General features: G+C 36.3%; 1 protein-coding gene across 1 annotated transcript in view; it reads right to left on the bottom strand.

Annotated features, from left to right (window-relative positions):
* Positions 1-2068, bottom strand: part of LOC145692928 (folate receptor beta-like) — a 29802-nt gene extending 27734 nt beyond the window's left edge. The window contains exon 1 of the mRNA XM_081768505.1: positions 1920-2068. The gene's annotated coding sequence lies outside the window, so the exon portion shown is untranslated. The remainder of the gene's footprint in view (positions 1-1919) is intronic.
* Positions 2069-21092: the final 19024 nt, after the last annotated feature.

Below are 21092 nucleotides of genomic sequence, written 5' to 3'. Positions count from 1 at the left end.
TACCATCGTTTAGTTCTCAAAATTGATTGTCACCGCTTCACTTGAATTGATTTCTCGGAAGACTTTAGGAATGGTGTTTAGTAACATTTTGGCCCTTGTACTTATAGTATAATTCTTAACATCGTATAATTCTCATAGTATAATTCTTACATTACTTTGACTCTGATAGTAACTATAAGCGATTCATCTGATCCGGCTGAAGTCACTGTTTGAGTCAAAGTAAAAATATGCCGTAAATAACAATGCATGGTTTTCTTAGCAGTTGGAAGGTACAAATTTTGCTGAATAATACACTACAAATGAATACCTATCAACTCAAATGCAAAAAAGTATGAAAATAAGAAATAAGGGCCTATGTTTAGCAGAAGGGGTCCAGCTCTTTTCTCTAAAAAAATATGACCATTTTGGTAATTTCTGTTCACATTCGGTTAGTTTAGGTTTAGTTTGTTATATTAGTGTAGGGGTCCCGCATAATTTTCTAAAAAATGATAGAATTTCGCTTATTTCTACTAATATTAGGCTAGTTTAGGTTAGCTTAGGTTAGTTTACGTTAGGTTAGGTTAGATTTGGTTACGTTATGTTACGTCTAAGTACTTGCGTCATTCATCTCTACGGCCAATGTTCCGTTAAGAGGGTCCAGTGTCTTTGACACCACTTCTTTCTATTGATTTTTGTTTGATTGCATCATATAACGTTATATTAGGTTAGGTTAGCTTAGCAGTGTAGTTTTGGACCCCCTTAACGGAACATGTACCCATCTCTACTGTAAATTTTATGTTTTTTACGTGCTTCTGGACCCCTTGTACTAAACATACTCCGAAATAAGTATATTTATGATTAACAATTAAGATTGAACGATAGAAATGAAAAAGGAGTATTTGTAGGTAAGGTATATTAAAACCACAAATAAATAATAGTACAATATTGAAAACAGGGGATATAGTATACGTAAAGCCGCGTCAGTTCCCGAAGGAGCAGGACGTTAATACTTTCAGGGATTATTCATTGAGTATCTACGAAGTTACCAAGGGAGTAATCCAGCGACTTTTATTTAGGGTTAAGTTCCAAAGTTGGGCGTCCGTTTCCATGAAAATTTTTAAAATTTACAGGAAAGATATGGATAATTTAATCGTTTGTGTGCTTGATAATGTATAAGAGTGTCGAAAAATCTGTTTATTTGTTATATATAAGGGGTTATAAACACGGGACTATACGGCGAGCGGAGGGAACTACTTGGCGCAAGGTAACCGAACAGTTGCATTGTGAGAAAGAAACGAGCATTTATGTTATTAACATGACGAATGTACAAGGGTAATAAACTAATAGTTTTAACATTTGTGAAGCAATACGTTGATAACGAGCAAAATCTGATAAAAGTTTGTGAAGAGCACGGATTAATGAACCTAATAACAAATTGCAGAAAATGTGGAAAGGAGATGACAGCGAAAAAAACGTGTCGAAAGCGAACGCCCAACTTCGGAATAAATGCCTTTATTTACTTATCGACTGATACGAAAATAAAAAAGAGCGTACCTGTACTTTATATCTGCATGTGTAGTGCCCTTGTACTTTATCTATGACTGTGTGTGGGGGGGGGGGAATTTAACGCATATCGCATGTCTTGTGCACATGGATACTTCTTACTATTGCACTACGTAGAAAATTTATGGTACTTCATAGAACACAGAAGAAACGCAGATCAGGGAGTTCTCATGTATACTATTACCAAAACAGGTTCCTGTAGATCTAATGCGGGGCCGCCACGTGCGGAAGATCAGCCAATCATTCTCCCACTTTCAATATATCCAAAATAATTTAACCCTTGCACTTTTCATAATATTGAAACAAAATTCTGACTTTAAGAAAAAAATGAAATAAAGTTGTTTAGTAAACTAACTCTTAATAATTAGAATTCTTACTTTAATCTTCGACTCCTTACAAAACAAAACTTCGTTATATTTTCCTACGATGCACGTGAATCGAGCAGGAAGGAACTGTTCACTGCCTTTAGAGTACCCTTCTTCTTCTTCTTCTTCTTTTTCTTCTTCCTCTTCGATACCCTCATTCCTCACTGAGGATCTCTATACCCAAGCAATTCGGCAGCTTCAAAACACAAAGATGAACGTACGATATGTCTTGAAGTGGTTTTAAGATACGAAATAAAGTAACTGTTGTAAATATAGGTGATAAGCTTTAAGAATAGGTGGAAATAAGTAAAATATCAGAAAATCCACATTTAAAGGGCCAGCACCAGTATGATATGTGAAGGAAAAGTGGAGCCTATGTTTATGGTAGAATGACCTCACATCAACTCAGTGGACTAACTAACGTGCCTAGAGCAAAGGAACAATTTAAGTCTCGAAGATTAACTTTATGTTAAAATGTTAAAAGAAAAAAAATCTAAATCGGGAAAAAACTGACCCGCAGAGATTGTTTCATCTTGTCAAGGATTACGAAATCCGCAGAGGTTAAATCAAGCGAATATGGTGGAAGTTGCAGCTCTGTGGTCCCAATTCCTGAAGGGTTCTCATTAACTGTGGAGATGTGTGTGGTCTTGCGTTATCGTGTAACAGAAGGACACGTCCCTGGTCGTCGTTGCTGAATTACTTAATGCAATTATATATATATATTGTGACGCTGAATCCAAAAACATGGTTACATTGCTCTTTATTGAAGGAATTGAAAAGATCGTTTTGAATTAATATGCATTTTAAAAGACATTTTTCTCTTTTGACTTGCCATAAGCTAGTAACAGAGAAAGGAAACACGTAAAACTTTTTGAAGGTGACTGATGCTGCTTTTGCTACGCCATTTTGTAGGAAGTTTACTTGTCGAAGGTTACTCATAATTATCATTCAGGATATATAATCATGATTTTGACAACGTGACGCCGCATTAATGTGCGGAAATTTGTTAAATAGTTTAGAATCTATGAATAAGTCTAGAAATCATGCTATTGAATTCTTCCGGCTGTGACAGTACACGTGTGTACATGTGTGTCATGCCATGTACCCTGGGTGCGGCCCTTGTTAAGAGCCCATCAGAATGCAAAAGAGCAATAAGTTTCCATATTTGTGGAGATTACGCAAACGGATAAAATGACTGATACGAGGTTTGGGTGTGTCCCTCGCAAAATATTAAAAAGGGGCCTCAAGGTCTCAAATTCATTCATTCGGAGCTTTGGAGATACAAGAATCGACATTCGAGACGCAGGTTGTAAGCTGACAATCATCGTCAAAGTTCTACGAGTTACAAGACTACTCCTATAAGGTATGTACGAGCACTTGTTGCATCAGTAATTTCAAGTTTAGAGATGTCATGCAGTACTTCAAAATGTACTGTCTACCTACAGTAATACTTTCAAGATTAAGATCTGTTGTCGCATATTCGTATTGCATCTTCCATCTCCAATAACTTAAATATCTGAATAACTTGCTTGTTAATCGATCTATATTAAGGTATAAAACAATCAAATGAACTATCAGATATCAAACAACTGTTGTGAATTACTCAATTATATGTTGTATATTACCATTTTAGTTATGTAATAAACTTACTTTTTATAAATAATGTTGTCATTCCCCTAGATTAATCCACTTTTCCCATGAAAATCATGGTGTAATATAATTATATTTCTTTTGTGATAACCACCAAAGAAATAGCGTGAGCAGTTCTGTACATTATGTGGAATTTAACGAGCGAAGTAAACAGAAAGAGACCTGCACATCATCACAATATATATATATATATATGGGTTGGACAAAAAAATCTAAAACGTTTGCAAAAGTGTGAAAATCATACCAAGTATGGTGTGGGGCCTCCTTTTGAGTCCAAAACAGATTGGATCCGACGTGGAATGGACGTATACAGCTCCTGAATCGTGGTGTGTGGAATTTTTACCATTGTTCCTCCAAAACATGCTCCAGTTTCTTAAGAGATGCTGGTAGAGGGTAATGAGACCGAACACGCCTTTCTAACTCAGACAACAATGGATCAATGATGTTCAGATCTGGTGATTGTAAGACCCAGGGGATGGGTAATAGCTCCTGGTCATGCTCCTCAAACCATGATTTCACCACTTTTGCAGCGTCACAGGGTGCCAAATCATCTTGGTAAATGCCATCACCATCAGGGAACAATACAGTATTTGGGCCATGGGTAGAACCTGGTCCCCCAAAATGGCCTCATACACCTTAGCATTCATCATTCCATGCAGGGCTATGATGGGACCTATAGAAAACCACGCTATCACTGCCCATACTATAACAGAACCCCCCTACCCCCCGTGCTTTACAGTTGTGAGCAGACAGTCTGTATCGTAGGCCTGCGACGGTGTTCTCCATACGTAAACAAGACCAGTTGTTGGAAACAAGGTGAAGGTCGATTCATCAGACCACATTACGTGTTTCCACTGCTCATGAGTCCACACCTTGTGGTCCTTGCACCACTGGATACGCCTCTTCGTATTTACTGCTGTGATCAGGTGTTTGGCGATAGCGGCCCTGCCATGAATTTTCATTTTATAAACTTCTTGTCGCACTGTTTTCGACGAAACCGGATTTTGTAAGCCGGAATTGAGTTCAGACGTAATTTTCATTGCAGTAGTCATCTTTTTAGCTCCTACAATCTGTTTTAATGCCCTCCGGTCCCTATCTGACAGGATTGTCTTTCAACCACTGTTGTGCTTTGAAGACATCCCATGAATTTTGTATGCCCTCGTGACATTGGGCACAGTGCCTTTCGATACCCCCACAATGTTCAATGTTCGCCACTGTTGCCACTAAAGCTTCAACCAGACGGACACCAACGATCATGCCTCTTTGGAAGTCTGTCAGGTCAACCACTTTACCACACCACGACACTCATAGGTGAACTGGTTACTACTGACGAAAGAGAAAGGTCCAAATAACACAGTGAAAAAAAAAGCAATCGGCAACCGCAAAACGTGTTGTACAGTGGAGGGCCAATCTTACGTGTCCTGTATGAAGTGTTTTTTAGATTTTTTGTGAGTCCCCTGTATATATATATATATATATATATATATATATATATATATATATATATATATATATATATATAAGCGATGTTCAAAATATTTATGAAGTTGAAAAACAATGCTGTGAAGGATCAGGGGAGCAGAATTGTCTTCGGTGGCGTATTTAGGAGGCTATCGGGCTTAAGTTCCCCCCGAAACAAATTTGTTAGTTTTTCGCATTCCACGTACAACAATAATCCTTCTAACCATCATTGACTTTCCATTTTCTTATGCTCTTTGTTCAGAAATAATACTGTATTTGTCCAATTTCATTCTATGTAAGAACTGCGTCCTTTTGTACTTTCTTTCGTCCTTTCTACTTTTCTGTTTCTTTTTCCTGACATTACTTTCTTTCGTTTCGCCTATCATACTTTATCGACCGTTGTCAGTTGTGATTCAAGTCGGCGGTCATCAATAACCACACCAACTTGTGCGGATATCAACATGACAGGACTTCTGTTATTATAACAAAGGAAAAATTATATCGTTTTTAAAACAAGGAAATGTTTGAATTAAAGAAAATCAAAACGGGGGAATAATTAGCCCAGGGAAATTATGAAGGCCAAGAGGATACTTTCTTTATCTTGTATTAATAGAATAAAGGATTAAATTCACTCCTAAATTTTTGTATCATATCATATAGGATTTATCGGTCTGCAGTTCTTGTCATGCATAAATTAAAATATATTTAATTCTCAAACTCAGGTGGGCAATTGCCCACTTCCCTCCGTATGTTGGGCATAGCCCCTCGAAACAAAATTCTAAATACGCCATTGGTTGTCTTCAACATTGGGACGTGGGCAGATTTGAGGCTTACTCTAGAGAAGTGATATGAAACTCATATTACGGTAGATGAATCTGATCAACTGTTGCAGAGTATATTATATATTAGGCGATGTAGATGAAGTAGTAGTACATATCAGTATTACAAATCACTGCCGTGAACACATTCTGAAATCTGAATACATGCATATTTATAATTGGTATGTTTCTAATTAGGCATCCACAAAGATCCACGTTAAAATAAATAATGACTTCTCCAAAACTATGAAGAAAGAATATCAATTATGTATGACGCAACAATACTCTTTGAGCAAAATGATAATAATCTTAGGCCGTGTCCAAAAGTGCATAGTGCACACTTCGAGGATGCACACTCGAAGTCTACAAATGGAGTGCACACTAAATAGTGTACACTTCGTAAAATTAGCTTTTGATCAGCACTTGCTTACAGCGCCTCGTTGTGGTGGAATATGGAACATTGATGACAAAAGAAGGGAGAATTTCGCGTACTAGAAAAAATTAGCATGCTTTTTTTTCTTTAGATGAATGACTTTCCAGTTATATTAAAGATAAATAAACCGTACAGATTGACTATATGGGGTAACCATAAAATGATTTAAGAGTTTTTTTTTTCATGTATGCCAACAGCTTCAGCTTTGCCGTGCCTGCAAATATTTGTCATTTTGGGTATTTCACGCGCAGATTAACAAGAGCGGAGCATAAATGCAATACATATATAATATATGTGTGCGTTGTCTTATGTGCACAATAAACTCGTAACAGCATAAAAAACACTAAACTATTGGCGATATTCTACTTTATTAGGCATGCTTGCGGAGGGAATATTTAATAATCTCCCGAAAGAAGAGTAGCACTGGTGATTAGGGCGCTGAACACACTTTTGCGAATTAGTTTAGGAATTTTATTGCAACTGAAAGTAGGCGACGTGCAAGAGCGTTAGGACACCGAGGGGAGCGGTATTTACAATAATGTGGCACAAAACTACTTTGGGAGAGGGTTGATACTGAGTATAATTGCTTCCTGTACGGTAGATTTCACAACAATGACAGTATAATTGTTGTAGTTCTACTGTATTCTTTCAGTTCAGGCATACTGATTGAACTCTTTCTACCATATTGCGCTAATATTGAAGTTCCTTAGATGTTATTCTTTCACTGTGAATTTATTGATTTTACCTGGAAATCATCGAAATAGTGTCTCCGTATTCTTAATCTACAGCAAAAGTTAACACATAGAAGGATGACAAGGAAAGAAATGGTAAAGTTGAACAACATGAGGACCAAAATTACAGAAAAAAGCTATTATGTCGCTATGAAATACCAATTTATAAGGATAATGCATACTCAAGGCGAATAACCCTAATGAAAGTAGTATGGTAAAAATAACAAAAAAAAAAAAAGTGAGATTACTATCTTATAAGCCTGCTTGAATGGAGTTCTGTATATTGTATACACTTCAACATTTACGTGCATTTTACTACGCTTTCGGCGCCCTACATCTCTCTTGAAATATACTCTCCTACATGCTTCCCACTGCGAAAATGGTTATTCAGTAACGAAACAAATCCCCTCGTCCAAATATAAACGTAAAATAAACTACTAAAAATATAATAAGAATTTTATGAAAATTAAGAGACGGTTTTATGAAAAAATACAGTATGTAATGTAATGGCTCTCATTGTTCAACTATACGGAAGAAATTATTGTTCATAATCCTTTAATACTGGGTACAGTAAAGAGATTATATGAATTAAGAGGAAGGCAAGTCTTTACTTTGGACATTTCTTTCAATGAATCGTTCAATGAACCGATTCGTAACGAAGACGGAAAAGAAAGTGCTCTGCGGGGTTCCAACCAGCCTTCACTCGCTAACACTCGCTCGTCAATATTATGTGAATTAAATATTATACTTTGGTACAAAAAGGAACCAACCTACCTACTACCTTATATACAGTATATGGGTGAAGAGGCAAGTTGTTAAAACCGGAACCAAGAGATCAAATCGCTAAATCGAAGAATAAAAAAAATGAAATGGCCATAGTAAAGACTTACCAGGAGTAATTTGTGAAATCTTTGATAAACGTGGAGAAAGGAATTTTTGATCTGTATTTCACTTTTCGGTACCTGTCAAAAATACACAATGTATGGTAATTGGTATATTACAGTCTCTCTCAAGTGCAAGGAAATATGGTATCGTTGAAAGGAATTCGTTTAGAATCAAAACTATAAAATTAGGCTTATGTGTCTATGAATTAACATTTGCGGCTGCGGCTGTAGCTGTAGCTATAGAGAAATGAATAATCTATGTATACTATGCTAGAACTTAATATATTCATACACCATTAAAATTTGTCATTTACGTGCAAATAGCCGCATTACCGATAGTACAACTATTTCAATTAAGCTACATAAACCATGTAATATTTAAGTACAAAGTCTTTATAGCATTATTAAAGAAACTATTTGTTTATTTTCCCAATACTATTTTAAATTCAATTGCATACTCAAAGAACATAACGTAAATACATTTGTTATTTGCGTAATATTTTTATATTCGACTTGTAAAATCACTAACTTGAATGTTTATCAAGTAAATTATTATAAAATCAGTCCACAAATATATTTACTTAAACAAAAATATTAAGAATATGCCTATTAAAATTTTATTAGGTCATTCTACGAGAAATCGCCATATTAAGCACACAAGTATACTAACGTAGTGTACATCCTCGCACACTACGCACTATGCACTCGCACACTTGTGAACTTGGACCTTTTGACGCACACTAGGTGACGTCACTTCCGGAAATAAGCGTACTTCAAATGTGCACTTGTATCTTTTGGACACGACCTTAATAACATTACAGGAATCGTTACAGAAATCTGACGCATGTCATGTACTCTTTAGTTAACAGATGTAACCTTAAGATTATGGAGAAAAGTATTCTGGCAATTGAATTCTTTTCTTTGCTTACGAAGCATCCTCTCAAAAGAAAAATTGGGACACGCGGAAATACGTAGGAACAAACCATGGTTCGAATTAGCAGAGAAGAGAAAACAGGCAAAATTACGTTGGCTACAAAATCAGAATGAAATAACTACACAAAATTTCGTAGACATCAGGCGGGCAACTTCCAAAACTTTTAGAACTAATGCGATTTTTTGAAAGCTAAAATTTAGGAACTTGAAGATAAAGTAAAAACAAAATCATTCGAGACATGTATAAAGGGATCAACGAATTTAAGTAAGGCTTATATTATATCGCCTCTTCTTTACTGACTAAATAGTGTACACTTGTAATAAAACAAGACTGAAATTGTCACTAATCGGAGTTTGAATTTCTAGTCAATCGCTCAACCACCACTCCGTTACAATAACGGCGGATCTGTCCTTTAAAATATCAAATGGTAAAGTGTTTGTCAGTGAGGTAATTGAAGCACTTCGAGGTGGTGGGAAATTAGTGTGTGCCTAAAATATACTTGTACTAAGAGAGTATTCTTGCAAGAGTTAATTTCTCAACACATTCCAAAAGAAACTTCTATTCACAGGAAAATACCCCTGTACAATATGGAAAAGGTTATGGTTTCTTATTCACAGTATTCTCGCAAAAGACTTGAAAAATCAGTTGTTCATAGTGTATAAAGATGCTCAGGTACTCTCTATGAGAGCATCTTCATAAAGTATGCTCATAATTGTAATTTGTGTAATCACTAGAACACCACGTTAAATTTGTTACAAATATGCATAATTGCAATTATTATGAATAGTTATTCAAAGTAGTTTACCTAAAGCATAGAAGAGACTTATTAAAAATTAGGTACAAAGTTGAATAACACAAATAATCCATTAGTAATACAAGTATACATTTTCCATAACTCGTAATTTTCCACCTTAAAACAAATCTGAAATCGGGCTTATTTCCTGTTGGCCTCCAGAACTTTTTCGTGGTAAATCATCTGTAGCGGAATGATGTCCATCCTTCAGAAAAGAAATAAGTAGCTCGTCTACTTTGAGCTTGTCTAGCGGTGGGCCATTAACATTGATGAACAACAAGTTAGACAATGTTTGAGCACTTTGTCTATTTCTAATATCAGTCATCTATAAATTCATAAGGGGAAATCTCCGTTCGCACTCTGTTGTGGAAATTGATAATGCTTCTACCCGATTCTATAACGCCTCATCGACAATCTGCTTGTTAGACTTAAGTCTGATAACGATTTTTCTCGGTCAGTTTTGAAATGCTCAGCAACACATTGTATCATCTCTCTATCACCATACAACATCGTTTCCATATCGACCATGTCAGTTGGCAATGTCGACTCATGGAGAACAGAAACTTCATCTGCCACACCTTCGATAGGGAATCTTGTGCATAAATTATCAATTAAAGCCTGATAAACTGATGGTTTCTTATTTGTTTCTAAATTCAATTTTTGTAATTACACATGAAGGTTTGATGCAATTACCAAGTTTCCTCCCCCGTCTAGAAAGCAAAAGGGAACAAGGTTCCTGGAAAATGTTCAGAGGTGAATGGGAATTTCCCTCCTTCTTCCGCTTCAATTACCACACTGCTGTTTGCCATGGGCCAAATTACGATGAATTTCAATTAAATTATCATTGTATATTATTTCCTTGATGAATTATCAGTACTTTTCAGTGGAAAAAAGGGTGAATTTTGAAAGTCCCAAATCAAAGTAAGTAGACCAACGTAAAGGGGGGGGAGTAAAATTTTCCATATAATTATGCGTACAATCCAAACTTAAAATTTCCGTGTAATTAAGTTAACAGTACAAATTTTGTGTGTATTTTTCTCACAACTTTATGGGTTGATTGCCCTGTGCTGTAAGCGCTCCATATAATAAACATAAGCTTCAGCAATTATTATACAGGGTTATTCAAAAAGAAAGAACAGATTTCAAACATTTATTTCTTCCAAACTACAAAAGATAGAAACATGATTCGAACGTTACTTGATTAAGAGAAGTTTACAATTTAAACAGCCCGGATAGAAGTTCCAATCACGGCCGCAGTTGTTTGTTGTATGTCTGTAGTGAAATGGCGGCGTCACCACAGGAGAAGTCATTTTGTGTGCTACAATTGGCAAAATTTGAGTCCATTGCTGCAGTTCAGCTAGCATTTCGCCGTCAATTTAATAAACAACCGCCGCATCATAAGCAAATTTACGAGTGGCATCGAAAATTCGTAGAAGATGGTTGCATCTGCAAAGGGAAAAGCACGGGACGTCCACGCACATCGAACGAGAATGTGAAAGTATTCGTCCACTTTAAGAAAGGAGCCCAAAGAAATCCACATCACGAGCGAGCAAAGAACTTAACATTCCTCCTATAAAGACCGTGTTTTTATCCCTCCTATGCCTGACACTCTTGAAGGCCTACGACATCGAAATGTTGAAGCTGTGAATTCGATAACTAGAGACCAGCTGATTCGTATGTGGCAAGAAATGAGCCATCGTTTTGACCAGGGAGTAATCTACACCCCCTAACACCCCTCCAAATTTCTTTACACACACCCCTGGATGGAAAAGGAATACTCCCCCAAATCCAATTGTATCAATCAGTATCACATACGTTATTTATTACATCAAGTTAAAAAAGGTTTAGAGTTTAGGAAAGAAGGCAATATTCTTATTTTATTTTATTTCACTTCAAAATACGAAGCGACCTCGTTCTCATGTACGGCTTCGAGTACCACATGACCTCATTGTTCCTGGCGGTGTTTCGATGGAAACAATTGACAAAACAGACCGCTGATACCTACCCTTCTGGGTTCCGCGGTCGTTTCCGAGAAAAGAGATTGATGGACAGATGCTGATGACTGAAATTGGCAACGTCTTGAGCGGTCATTCACCTACCTTCTCCTCAATAAGGAAAAATCTGACAATATAGTAATAAGCCTATACCAGATTCAGTTGGTAAGTGTTACTCTGCAAGAGGCTCGCAACCAGAGGGGGCTAGGGAGGGCCTGGCCCTCCCTAAATTTTTCATGTCTCCTCCAGACCTCAATACAAAATGCACAATTTAGATATTTGTAAGAGAATTTTTAATGACTTGGCCTCTCCTAACATATTCATGGCCCCCCAAAGCTCTGTGGCTGGTTTCGAGCCTGCTCTGCAAGTGGTGTATCAACGAACGGACGTTAGAAGGGTGTAGTCAAAACGTTTTTAGAAATGTACAGATCGGTCGAATTAAGAATTATATATATTTTAGACTGAGTCTAGTGTTATGCAGGAACGTATTTGGCACTAGCTTAATTTTTTGTAACGTATATTTTTATTCACGTAAATTCATTGAGCGGAACAGGGCTCATAGCGAGTCACTTTTTTTAACTAAACGTTACTTTTTTTTTCAAGTTGGTCACTAAAAGTTATTTTTTTTTAATTTGTCACTAAAAGTTACTTTTTTGAGAGGTAAACTTTCGTGTGATTTATGTTTTACACTGGCAGTTTTCTAAGAAAAATATAAAAACAAATGGAAAAAGGCAGAAACTTATTAGTGATTACTCTTCTGAAAGCTTCAGTACTTGCTGCCACATGTGAAATAGTCAGCTTTATTCTCACTTCAGTTTTTATTCTTTCTAAAGCACAGTGGACGATTGGTGGATGCTTAAGCTCTCAAGGTGAGGTTGAGAACCCTTGTGTGTGTATTCTTTCTTCTATCATAATAATCTTTTAGTTTTCTCTCGTAATAGTTAACCCTCCGTTCAACGTTATGTATGTTTGTGTGGTTCATCATGTTCGTCTTGTGTTATGCTTCTTGTATGTTGTTCTTAAGAGTAGGTGATGAATTTGAATATTTCACGTTTTTGAGAATTCTTAATGCGAAGTTAAATATAATATCTGAAATGAAGTAATTCGGAAATAGGCCAGAACTGGTTTCACTTACTCAGAAGAAACAAAACAACAAACAAAGAGAGAGGTGGTGGAGAGATTGACAAAGGAAAAAAGGAGCATGAGCTTTTGGCCATTTTTGGTCACTTTTCAACTATTTACAAGAGACCAGATCACTATGAGCCCTGAGATTATTAAATTTAGGGTATATTAAAGAAGACAAAACAGAAAGATACAAAATATTTGTAAATTGAAAAACTGAATTTCTGGAAAACAACTAAATCAATGAATAGTTTTCTTATGAAAGATATTCAGAGCGAATAACGTAACCAGGAGGGGGCAGGAACGGAGATTAAGAGATCAAATAACATTACAACAATTAACGTAATTCAATAACAACAGGGTTAGAATATTAAAGTAATGAAATTGGAACTACGTACAGTATTAATTACTAAACGAATGTGATGCCAGCATGGGACGAGGGAATTTTTCCAAATTAATATTTTGGAAAAATATCACCCACTAAAACTTGCTGGGGTGAATAAATTGAAATAATAGCAGAATTTTGCAAAATAATTACAACAATTCGTGTGTAATCAATTCACATGTAATTACTGGGTAAAATAGTGGAGGTTAATTCCTAATACAATGAAACCCCTCTTAACGGATATCTCTCGATAGTAGGCATCTTCATAAGAGGACAAACTTTCTTATTCTTCCATGCCATAAATATGTGTGGTGTGGTGTTAAGAGAGAGAACTCTTCCTTTTAAGGACGCCTCTCATTTACGGACAAATAATCGGTTCCACCAATGTCCGTTTTGAGAGGTTTCACTGTATTACTTCGTTTAATAATAATAATAATAATAAATGTTTGAATTTGTGAACTTACTTTATTGAACCTACCTTTGCGAAGAGCTGATATTATTATTATTATTATTATTATTAGTAGTAGTAGTAGTAGTAGTAGTATTGCAATAGTTGCGTAACAAAATATACTGTTTTCCTGTTTGAGTTTGTTTAAAAATTATATCACTATTCTGAGACCACACCCCCTTTTTATTTTGGACACCCCCCAAGTAAAAATTTCTGGCGTACTTACTGGTTTTGACATTTGCCGTGTAACACACGGTGCTCATATTGAATGCACACCATAATTACTAACAATAAATTGTAAACTTTTCTTAGTCAAGTAACGTTCGAATCATGTTTCTGTCTTTTGTAGTTTGGAAGAAATACATCTTTGAAATCTGTTCTTTCTTTTTGAATAACCCTGTAGTAGAAAGCAATGGATATATGAAGCAAAGCACTGTATTTTTAAGTTTCTGATTTTTTTCTTAACTAATATCGATCGTGTTCGATCATTTTTACAAACCAACTCCCTACCAATTTGAAATATATATATAGAAAGCGACCCCTTCCATAAAGGAGAATTTTAGAAAATGCTAGCACACATTCTGTTTATTTTCAATAAAGAGTTAATACACTGAATTTTAGCTCCGTAAATTTAACGGCTTGCAAGATACTCATTTTTTTCCGCAAAAATTCGGAATCTCACTACCTCCTTAGGATATTATGTATTATAATGAAAGCAATATAACATCCCAGTTTGGATTAAGACCTAACTATATACCAAAAGTTATTTCATTTGGTTTTGCAATTTGACCGTGATGATCAGGCACACATAGTTACATTCAATTTTTATATAATGATTTATATATTAAAGTGATTCAAAAATGTATTTTTTTCCAGTAGTTAGCTCATCTAAAAACACAGGTCTCGAAAGCCATGTAGTAGTATTGCTATTATTACAATTACAAATATCAATATCCAAAAGTGCCTGAAGTTCTTTTTTCACTTGGTTAGATACCTCAGGTAAGTAGACAGAAACAAATGGAAAAGGAAGGGAAATGAAGGTCTTGAAAGTAAAACGAAGCAAATTTACTAATCTTCAGAAGATACTGCCTACAATGCAGTGAGCAGAGTGGGTCGGTAGATCAGACTGAGTTGGTAGGTCGCAGTGGGTCATGATGGGTTGCAGTAGGTCACAGTGGGTCACATACTGTTGACCCACGACCCACTCCATCTCTGACACGCAGCTAAAAACTAATGTGAGTGGAGAAAGGGAGATACACACCGCAGAACCGTATATTCCAGAACCCAACCAAATAGAAGTAGAAATTGCTATAAAGAAATTAAAGGAACACAAATTTCCGGGTGTAAACGAAATTCCGGCTGAGTTAATTTTAGCTGGAGGCGAAAAATTGTGGAACAAGATACACAAACTCATTCTCCTTATCTACAACAAGGAAGAATTGCTACAAGAGTGGAAAAAATCAATCATTGTTCCAATCCACAAGAAAGGCGACAAAACTGACTGTAATAATTATCGAGGCATCTCTCTTCTGTCTAGTGATGAGCAAATGCAAGACCAAGACCGTCTTGGTCTTGCACTGGAACCTTTGGTCTTGGTCTTGGTCTTGCACACCCAGTCTTGGTCTTGCAGCAAGAATCTTGCAAGTCTTGCTTTTAAGAAATCTTATGTTTTCATACGTAAATTTTACTCTGGATAAATTCTACAATGCGCCAATAGTAACGGAAATACAATGTATGTTTCTAAATGAAATACAGTTTACCTTCGTGGAAGTATGATGAAAGTATACAACATAGCTTTTTTCAATGGGTCCCAACGCTTCACTACTTATAAGATAAATTAGAATGTTTCGTAATCTTTTTATATTTTTTAACAGATTCAATACTCTACTGGTTCCCAAATTGGGGAGACGCATGAAAGAAAATCTAGACGGCACAGATTACTGAAATACCAGATTTTTATTTTATTTTCAACTAAGATTAGCTAATCTTTCTATTGAACAAACTTCCAATAAAATATTGAGATTTTATTTTACTGATTCCAATATGTACTCTATGAAACAGAAACATGGACATTACGCAAAAGCGATGAAAAAAATATTGGAGGCTTTCGATAAAAGGAGAGAATTAGCTGAGTTGAACGGAAAACGAATGAGGTGTTAGAAATAGTAGCAGTAGCGGAGAAAAGAAGAATTTTAGATGTAATTAAGAGGAGGAAAAGGAACTGGTTGGGACATTGGCTGAGAAGGAACTTTATTATGAGGGACATGCTAGAGAATATGATGGAAGGAAATAGAGGAAGAGGGCAAAGGAGACTGTAGTTGATGGAAGGTATTACAGCAGAAAAATGCTACTTCAAGACGAAGAGACTAGCTGAGGACCACCGTATATAGAAGCTTCTCAGTTGCAACAAATGACCTGCCAATAATGACAGAATAGCTATGATGATGATATGTTAGCAATATTGACCTATATTAGAAATACAAAAACACAGCATCAAACTCCAAGTTGTTTGAAACAACTGTACAAAATCACTCTCACTTGTGAATATGGATTATTTATTGTTGTATAATGTTATATCGCTTAATCCTCGTGTGCCATATACCTGAGGAGGCTAAAAGTTTTATTGATAAACAATTATTCAACGTATAAGCACCTGCCCATGAAATCAAACTTGCGATCACATTCACAAGTTTTTGTCAATGTCATGAAAATATTATTTCCATATTAATTTTTTGAGCACACATTAAAAATTTCTAACTGATGCTTGATCCTTGGAGCCAAGGCCATACCCATGTAGTTGGCATCTATGGTGTACGGAATTACCGATGTTCAATACTACATTCCTCTTTAGTTTTAGAACACCATTAATATGTTTTGAAATAATGTAATATCTAGTTTTACGTGCCACGATTATGCACCGAGGCTAAGAGAGATGGTAATGATGAGAAATGAATGAAATGGTGTAATGAAGAAAGTAGGAGGACACGGGAAATCCCCCGAGAAAGCTACGTACGAGATCTCCAACCACCAGAAAAGCTCACATGGTGCAAGCTGGGATCGAACCAGGGACCCCAGCACCAAAGGTGACCCTCTACCACTGAGCCGGTACTAGTGCAAGCCTCTTGCGCAAGAGTCTTGGTCATGGTCTTGGTCTTGCAGGTATGGTATCGGTCGTGCACCCCTTGGTCTTGGTCTTCGTCTTGCATCGGAATTCTTGGTCTTGGTCTTGCATGCAAGACTCTTGCAAAAACTGCAAGACCAAGATTCTTGCGCTCGTCACTACATCTGTCAACATCCTGTAAAATCCTTTCAAACATTCTATTAGCAAGATTGACCCCATACGCAGATGAAATTATTGGAGATTATCAGCGTGGATCATCATTACCGGGTACTTGTGCAAGCATCTTGCGCAAGAGTCTTGGTCATGGTCTCGGTCTTGCAGGTATGGTATTGGTCGTGCACCCCTTAGTCTTGGTCTTCATCTTGCATCGGAATTCCTGGCCTTGGTCTTGCATGCAAGACTCTTGGAAAAACTGCAAGAAGAAGATTCTTGCGCTCATCACTACATCTGTCAACATCCTATAAAATCCTTTCAAACATTCTATTAGCAAGATTGACCCCATACGCAGATGAAATTATTGGAGATTATCAGTGTGGATTTAGACGAAATCGATCAACTATCGACTAAATATTTACCATTCGCCAAATACTCGAAAAGAAGTGGGAATACAATACCCAGGTTACAACGATATATTCTTGTTATAATGGTATTGTTAATCTGTACCTATTTTGTCAATACATGATCAGAGGCGCAATAATCAAACATATAGCCTATATATAGTTAAAAGAAAAGATATTATTATTGACATGACATGTTGTCATGGTAAACATTATTATCTACATTATACACGAAATGGATGGCTGTTGATCTATAGTGTATGTATAAACCGAAGAATAAAATAGACGTTAGTTGGTACGTATAATGTTATGACTTATTGATCTGAAGTTGATATGTTTATTATAATAACCTGGTGATTTAAATATATATAAACGAATTAGGGCTAAAGTGATTTTATTCGCTTTATCTGGTGCCGAAACCCGGGACCTTACCTCAAAGTTCTGAAAACAAGTATGGACGAGGTATATTTGCAAACATATATCCTTTTTATGAATTTCACCGTTTTAAGAAGCGGAAAGAAAATACAAAGGATTAGAGATATGCAGAATCCTGACCTAATGGATGTACCGAGTACTTTAGTAGAAAACACACCTGAATATGGCCAGGCTAATCTTGTTAGTACGATTAGCCAACTGCTAACTGATAAGTTAGAACAAGTACAAAAATCGAACGATGAAAAGATGGAACAGATGCAAAAATCGATGGAGCATATGAAAAAAATCGAATGATGAGATGCTGGAGCATATGAAGAAATCGAATGATGAAAAATTCGAGCAAATATTGACCCAACACAAATCTCTTGCAGATAGAGTTCAGGGTATCCATGAAAATTTCGATAGGCTACAGCATAATTTGAAAGAGGATCTACATGAACTGACTGATGAGATTATTATCAAAATCACCAACGATGTAACGCGTGAAATAGATACCAGGTTCCAGCAATTCAGCAATAATTGGCAAGGCAGACAAGATCAACTAACCCTGGAAACTGAATCAATAAAGCAAGCCGTCGAAGTCCTAGAGTCGATTACAAACCAACAAAAAAATCAAATAGTGAGTATCACTGCCCAGGTCGACTCACATAGTATACAAATAACCAACATACAGGAGGAAGTGAGATTATTACAAGAAAGGGAAGGTAACCACAATAATCCTGTGTATAAGGAAGTTTTGGATGTTCCAAATCAACAGGAAATATCGTATCATTGCCCGAGAACTCCATTAATGGAAACCGACAGATCATCTTCCTCTAAAGTTTCCATTGATGATGATTTGGCTGCGGAAAACCTCAGAAGACGTTTCCAAGATCGTGATCGCAAAAGGAAGAATGAAATAAATAAGCGTGAAAGGGGTATAGACCATTACCAACGTCAACGAAACCGCAACGATAGCAAAATAAATGTCAAGGTCAGCGAAATCAAGGCCATGACAAAATTCAGCGGTAAGTGTGACGAAACTGCAAGCTCGTTTTTAGAAAAATTTGAAGCAGAGTGTGAAATTATGGGCATAGCTCAATCTAAATTTATGAAGTTGTTACCACATCTGTTACTTACTCCTTGTTCCTTGTGGTTTAAAGCTATTCGCGACCATATAAAATCCTACGAAGAATTCAAACGGGCCCTGTTGGCTAATTACGAAAATGATTTCTTGTTAGCTAACCGCGATGCGATGGTGCGAACTCGACACTATTCACCTCGGGTTGATAAATCCCTTACGGATTTTACAATCAATGCATATAATGAACTCAAACTCGTCAATCCGTTTCAGCCCGAATGCAGAATAATCGCTTCCGTACGCATTTTATTGCCGTACAAATTACAACAGATTCTGTTGTCAGCTCAATGCGTAAACTTCAATCATCTCATAATCTTAGTTCAGAACTTTGAGAATCAATTCCCGAACCCTAGCGCAACTAACCGTAATCCGCCTAATCCGGTTCCCGTCAGAAACCTGAATATAACTAATGAGAATACCGAAAATCTTCGCAGCGATGAGAGATCACGTGACAATACTGGCATTGGAATTAGTGAAAGATTTGTTATACGTACTAGAACTGGAGCTAATGGAAGATTCGATACCAGCGGTAGAAATGGAACAAATTATGGTAATCCAACGAACAGTTGGGCGAACAGAAGAAACTTTCGTGGAAGACGCAATTACGGTAACAATGTGATGCATGCCAATGTGACTCAAAACAGATTTAATTGGTGATCTCGAGATGGCAGGAACTGTCAAAATAGGACCGAAGTAATAAATGAAACAGGAAATGGATCAAGAGAGAATAACCAAGATTGTGGTGTTCAATGCACTCTAATGGATTCGTTTGTTAACCCTAATTTAAACTAAAACCTGCTGGTATGGTTGGGGTTAATCCCATATCAGCTGAAGATTCTCGTAATTGTTCGTCCCGAGATTCATCTAATAATTTATTTGAGAATGATGGTAATTTATTTATGGATAACTGTAATGATAAATATAAATTAGATGTAAATAGACGTTGCTTATATCAGTATTTACCCATTGCAAATTGTTGTTGGCAAACCGATGATGACATTGATGATTCATATAATGATGATGATGATTTTGTATTTTTGAAATCGTTCTGTACGGCTAGAATTCCTGTGAAGGTTAATGGAATTTCTCTAAATGCTTTAATTGATACCGGGGCTAACGCATCACTGTTATCCTTTTCACTTTGGAATAGGATTGCTAAGGAATATTCTAATCCTAGATTGGAAAAGCTTGAAAATTTGATACTAGTTGATTATACTGGAAAACATAAAAAGCGAGTCATCGGTAAAACTCATATTGTACTGTCTGTGAAAGATCGTGATATTAATCTTCCCATTCTAGTGATAAATGAATTGAATGAAAATCTTTTAATTGGTCTTGATTTTATAACACAATTCCATGTAATTTTAAACTTTGAGAATCAAACATTTACTTTACCTGGATTACCTGACAGCGTAACACAAAAATTAATTTCTAGTATAGATGAAAGCTCCTTACAATGCAGTATGGTAGATAATTTTGTTGACGAAGGTGAGGAAACTTATCCATTCGACCTTTATGTTCAAAAGATTTTACATGATTTGGAAATTAAAGATCAAGACATAACTTCTGAATTTGTACAAATTTTGTATAAACATCGAAAGGTATTTTCTAATCGTTCTGGTTGTTGCAAAGATTTCCTCTATTCACTTGAGGTACACAAAAATCCTATTGTTACTAAACCGTATATAATTCCTTGCAGATTCAGGGAAAATGTAAGGAAACAAATCTCAGAGATGTTGCGTGACGGGATAATTAGCCCGTCTCAAAGTGTTCATTTGAATCCCATTCACGTAGTACCAAAAAAGGATGGACGCCTGAGAATAGTTTTAGACATGCGTAAATTGAACACGTGCATAAAGCTACAACAAGTTAGATATCCCCCTGTTGAGGAAATTTTGAGCACTTTACAAGGGAACGTTATTTTTGGGAATCTCGATTTAGTCATGGCGTATAACCAAATTCTCCTGGATAAGGATTCTCGACCTTACACGGCCTTTTCCTTCGAAGGACATCTATACGAATATAACCGAGTAGTTTTTGGTCTGATCAATGGAAGTGCGGCATTAGCGTCATGCTCAAATCAAGTCGTGGGTCAAGATCTGAGGAATAACGTTATAGTGTATGCTGATGATATTTTAATTATGGGAAAAGATTACCGAGATTACTTAAAATATCTAGATATTGTGCTAAAACGCTTGGAATTGTCTGGGTTCACTTTAAATGTAGAAAAATCAAAATTTTTCAAAACTTCGATAGAATTCCTTGGTTACCAGATCGATTCAGAAGGATTGTGTTTCAG

Source organism: Thermobia domestica, chromosome 8 (assembly GCF_964235325.1).
Source record: "Thermobia domestica chromosome 8, izTheDome1.hap1.1, whole genome shotgun sequence".
Lineage (NCBI taxonomy): Eukaryota > Metazoa > Arthropoda > Insecta > Zygentoma > Lepismatidae > Thermobia > Thermobia domestica.
The sequence above is the reverse complement of the archived record's forward strand: the minus strand, read 5'-3'. Positions and strand labels throughout refer to the sequence as shown.